Source organism: Macrotis lagotis, chromosome 2, assembly GCF_037893015.1.
Source record: "Macrotis lagotis isolate mMagLag1 chromosome 2, bilby.v1.9.chrom.fasta, whole genome shotgun sequence".
Classification (NCBI taxonomy): Eukaryota; Metazoa; Chordata; class Mammalia; order Peramelemorphia; family Peramelidae; genus Macrotis; species Macrotis lagotis.
Window position 1 is genome coordinate 247,160,612 of NC_133659.1, and position 6,017 is coordinate 247,166,628.

Here is a 6,017-nt window from a genome sequence, read left to right on the forward strand (position 1 = left end):
AAGCTTGAAAAATGATGAAAGCAAAAAATTCCCCAATTTTCAATACCTTCATAGGCCTACAAACCTTAGGACAAATGCTGTTTAAACAAAATGTCACCTCTGTTAATTTCTAAACATATCTGGGCTATGCTGAGTATGCTTTATACAGCAAATCCACGGTAAAATTGTTAATATCCTTAAGGATAGTTGTTCTACATTGCACATAGTAACACCAATACTGTATGATGATCAACTGTGAATTACAATTATTCTCAGCAGTACAATGATCTAAGACAACTCTTTAATACCCATGATAAAAAAAAAATATTATCCATCTCCAGAGAAAGAACTAATGAAGCCAGAATACAAAGCATACTTTTTTTGGTAACTTTATTTCTCTTGTGGTCTGTATCTTCTTTCATAACATGACTAATATGGAAATATTTTGCATGACTGTACATGTATATCCTATATCAGATTGCTTGCCTTCTCAACTGGCAGAAGGGGAGGGAGAAAGGGAGAGAATTTAAAAATAAATACATCAGGTTGGGACAAAATATATTAGAAATTTTTTTTTTAAAAAGATCTTTTGGGGCGGCTAGGTGGCACAGTGGATCAAGCACCGGCCCTGGAGTCAGGAGCACCTGGGTTCAAATCCGGTCTCAGACACCCAACAACTACCTAGCCGTGTGGCCCTGGGCAAGCCACTCAACCCCACCTGCCCTGCAAAAAAAAAAAAAACCTAAAAAAAAAGGATAGTTATCCTAATTTCAATTACAGTTACTTTCCAACATTTCAAAGATAATTTTTTAAATCTCTAAACATTAATTCTGGATGGGAAAAAACTTCAAAAACATAACTATTAATAAACATCTTATTTTGACTAAAAAGCATTTAGAATCAGTATCTATTCTGTCTTATAAGCCACTAATTAAACTAAACCTAAAAGGGATGTGCTTTAATGACACACACAAAAAGAACCACAGAAATGAATAGCCCTTTAACTTTTTGTGGATCCATAACTAAAAAAGATGTAGGTTCAGCAAGCAGCATATTCTTCATGTATTAATTTAACCCTACTGAATGTATAAAGACACAGCTACACATTCCTTTCATATATTCTTGGACTTGCCCCAGGGAGTTATCATTTATGTATACATTTCAGACAGCTGCTGGACAGAAGCCTTATTAAATGAGAATCACGTATCTAGTTAGCATTTTTTTCCTTCTAAAATCAACCAGAAAAAGAATTTTAGAAAAAGGCACAGTTGTGCTTCCTCTAAAAACACAGAAAGCTGTTCAGGGAGGTCCCAATTCTCAGATGTCATCTGGCACGCTGGTTGGAAAAAAGGAAGTCCTTCTCTCGGCACAACAGGCATCGTTTCAAATTTCGACAAGAGCCACCAGCAGTGAAGAATGCCCAGATACCCATGAGCAGCATGATAACATATGATGCTACTAAACTTGCCTTATAATAGGGATTCAGGAAGGTCAGACCTGACACCAGCAGATGGCTCATGATGACCACGACTAGTGCCCACCAGTTTTTAGTCTCACACGCATCGAAAAACACAACTCCCCAGAAGACATGCAGCAAAACCATAACTAGAGTTATGAAAGCTGATGCAAGGAAGAACTGAGGAGGATCTTCATGTATACCCACTATTCCTGGTCCCAAGGAATCATACAGGATATTGACAAGGGAAAATACTCCACTCATAATTCCAAAACCTAAGCCAGATACATAGGCCAGCTGTCTTATAGAAATTGGTGATGTCTCCTCTTGGCTTATGATCAGCAAACCCTTTTTAGCTTTTTTTAAAAGTTTATAATATGCAAACCAGAAGACCTCTTGGATTATGACTGAGCATAATACTCCAAAGATAAGCAAACCTCTCTGCACTGATTCATCTTTGGTTCTACTAGGGGTTACTGCAACGAACCAAATGAGGGAGGAGAGCAGCAGAGACACCAACCAGAAGAAAGCTCCGGTGATGAGGAAGATGATGCGTAGCGGGTCGGACGCTATGGTGAAGACATAGACATTGAGGGCCGGCCCGAAGGCAATGCAGGTGCAGCCGAGGAACACGGCGGCCTTCATGGCGGCCCGGGGCCGCGGCGGCTCTGAGCAGCAAAACCCCGGAGCGACGCGCTGCGGCGGGGGCGGGGGAGGAGGGGGACTCTATTTTCTTAAATATCTAGTTTCTCTCCTAAAAAATTACATTTACTTTTACTGGGTAGGTGATTCTTTATTATAATCCTAATTCCTTTGCTGTCCAGTATATAATATTCTAAGATTTCTGTGTAATCCTGACTATAGCTCTATGATATTTGAATTGATTTTCTTTTGATTGCTTGCAATACATTTTCTTTAATCTGTGACCTCTGGAATTTGGTTCCTGCAACATCATAATATTCTGATTTCTTTGAGACAGTGACTGATGGGTTCTTTCAATTTCTACTATACCTTCTGGCTCTAAAGGAAAAGGCAGTTTTCTTTGATAATTTCTTACAATAATTCTGATATTATCTCTTCTTGACCTGGTTTTCAGATAATAACAATAATTCTGATATTATCTCTTCTGGACCATTTGTTTTCCAATGAGCAAATTCACATGTTCTTCTACTTTTTTACTTTAATTTTTTTTTGTGTGCCTTCATATGGCATAGAGTTTTTGGTTTCCACTTGTTCAATTCTAATTTTTAAAGTTTTATTTTCTTCAGTGAGATTTTGTATTTATTTTTCCATTTGATCAGTTCAATTTTTTAGGTAGTGATTTGCCGCAGCAAATTTTTATATATCTTTTCCCTTGCTACTGACTCTTTACCATGATTCTCTTACAATATTCTCATGTAATTTTCCTAATTTTATTTCTCTAATTTGTTTTTTTAAATAATTTTTCAGATCTTCTAGGAATTCGTTTTGTCCATGAGACCAAATTACATTTTTCTTTGAGGTTTCATATGTAGCCACTTTGATAGTATTGCTTTTATGTGAGAGTTTGGCTCTGGCCTTCACTATCTCAAGCTTTTTTGCTAGCTTTGTGGATCTTACTCCTGGCCTTCATTGGGCTTCAGGGCTCAGCTACATGCTTTATTCTGGAGGGTAGGCTTCCTTTCTGGCTTGTATCAGGATCTAGGGCCTCTCTCTTGACTTCCCCCCAGTTGTTGAGTTTTTAGCTGCTGGTGGTCTGCTCCATATAGGTAGATTCTTCCAATTGGGTTATTATAGTAAGACAGTCTTTCTGGTGGCTGACCTTGGTGGAGAGATGTTGATGGTCTGTCCAAGGGGTGAAGCCTTGCAGTTGTCTTGCTATGGAAACAGAGCTCTCTGCTGATAGACCCCAGGGGTGGGGGGTCTTATTATTGACTAGCCCTAGGACAAGACTTTAGTACTGTGATCCAAGTACTGGTAACCTGTGCAGAGGGTGGGGCTGCTTTAGTGGGATCTTGCTGTGCTGCAAAGTCTGCTCATTTTATTAGGGGGCTGCTGGTTTTCAGGAGGGTGGGCCCCCACTGGTAGATTTCCTCATTCTGAAAATCTTGCTGAATGTCTGCTGCTGCTGCTGTTGTTGATGATGATGATGATGTCGATGCTACTGATTTTGGACCTCACTCTCTTCCCACCCCAGTGAGACAGACTTTTCTTTTAAGTCTGGTAAGGTAAACTGCTTCTCTGCTCCTAGCTCAAGTCTGAGAGAGTTTTCTAGTTTGTAGAGAAACTTGGAAGGGCTTCAGAGGATTCCTTCCTCACTCTACCCTCTTGGGACCAAAAGTTCCCCTACTCGTTTTGAACAGTTCTCATTGTTAAGGGAGACCTATTGCTCCTAGTTCTAACTCTGATATCAGTAATCAGATGAATCACAGGACATGAATCAAATGGATCATTATTTATTTTTTACTTTCTTTAAGAACCCATGAGCCATATTTTAAAATCTTATTTTCTCCAAAGCTGCTATTCATTTGGGAAAAAAAGTCACTTGGGATAACTTCCCATATAATTTCATGGTAGAAACTTTTTCTAGTGTCATTAAGTTCTTGTAAAAGATGATATCAGTATTAAAACATTTACCCATTCATAATAACTAAACATTTAATACTATAATGGAGTAAATTAAACAGTGCATTTTAAAAGATGCTAGTGAACAATTTTTAAGTACTGGAAAAAATTATGAAGATGTCTGGAACAGCCCACTGTCTATTTTTTTAAAATGGCATTAAAAGTGACAGAAATTTTGAAACTGAACCTGGTCTCCTGTTTATACTGAAAACCAATGTTTGAAACTTATTTTAGAGTACCTTTGGCTACTGTTTCAAAATGTAATTATTGTTCCTTACTTTAACAGTTTGAAAAATCCTTCCACACGAACAATTCAAAGTAAGACCATGCTTCCTTTACAATGCTTAGTTATTTTTCATTAATAAAGTTTTATAATTTTTTAAAGATTTACAAATTCATTAAAGGATATGCATGTTAATGTAAATTTTGTTTTTTGGTCTATAATTATGAAAATGGCCCTGACATATTTTGCTAGATTTTTGGCTTCTACAGCTGTTAGACCCCACCCAATGAGTATGAAATAAATACTACATCATCCAGTGTAATGACACTAGCTTTACTTATAAGCACTGAGTAAAAAAAATATTAAAGGAAAAGAAGGTTTATGAAAGAACACAGGAAACTAAACAGAAAGCTTAAAAAACAAACATCTCTTCCAAAGATCATAGAGTTAGAGTTCAAAACAAAAATAACTTTAGAAATTACCTTATCAAGCCCTCTCTTTTCATAGATGAGGAAACTGAGATGTAGAAAATCTAAGGAAATTACATAAGATGACATTGGAACCAAGTGGCATTTTCTAAATTCCAACCCATTCCTGTTGATTCCAAATCCAGCTTTTCTCCATTTAATCTTCCTACCTTTTTTAGTGATATGCAAACTACCTATTCACCATAGATTTGAAGCACATAGACTTTGACTCCTTCTGCAAATCATGCTATTGGAAAATTTAATTATTTTTGTCAGTTCCATCCTACTATCTATAAAAAGTTCAGGATATGCCTCTCCTTACCTTAATTGAACATTTGTCTTTTAATCACTTAACTTCCTTATTTTTTCCTTTTGTTCTCTTGGTTAAAACTTTCTGTCATTTTCTATAATCTTGGCCAAAAGAGGTAAGATCTTTTCTGGAAGAAGGAACAGTTCTCTCTGGAATGTAACACAACTCCAGTGATGCAATACAAAGTCCAAGTAATTTTTCTACCTAAAATTAATCCCTTTTATCACCATTCTTATTAGTCACTAGTCAAACAAGGGTTTGCTCAGGAGTAGACTCACTGTCACTCTGTAGCTTGTTGGTGCTGCTCATCACCAATTCAGGATCCAGATACACTGACTATAAATCTTTCACTGTTTTGAAATCTGGGAGTCTCCCCTACTTGCTTTAAAGATGATTTGTATTAGTTTCTACCCAGTCACAGTGTAAAGCAACTGGGATGTGTTTATTGAAATCATTGAAATCTATCAACAGAATGCTGGCTGTTTCATGCCTAATTTGAGGGATGGGAGGAATGGAGTCAGGGAAGAGAGGAACGCATGTTTTCCTGCACACATCATTTATTTTGGAAAGAGAAAAATGAGATTTTATAAATACATATATATGTATGTGTCTGCATGTGTGTGGTTCACATGAGAGAAAAAAATGTGAGAGGCAAGGGCAATAAGAAAAGAGAGAGGAAGAAGATATTTATAGGAAGTCTCAGCTATGAAGGATTTCCCATCTTAGTAACACCTAATTAAGGACCAAGGCTACAATTGTGGCTCTCTTTCATTCTTAACCACTCTCACCTTTTTCAGAATGGTTGAGCTTCCAAGCCCTCAGGAGGGAATATATAAGCCAAAATGACAAGTCAGAGTGGCAAAAGAAATGTGCTCCCTCAAACCATATGATATACCTTTCAGCATCCACAAACTTTAATTGAAAGGCTCAAGGTCAATATCTGAAGGACCCAGAAGGACAAAAGGGAATAGAACAGAG

The 6,017-nt window shown here is 37.2% G+C and overlaps 1 pseudogene; it reads right to left on the reverse strand.

Annotated features, from left to right (window-relative positions):
* Positions 1 to 978: 978 nt before the first annotated feature.
* On the reverse strand, positions 979 to 2,080 carry LOC141511555 (gamma-secretase subunit APH-1B pseudogene; annotated as a pseudogene).
* Positions 2,081 to 6,017: the final 3,937 nt, after the last annotated feature.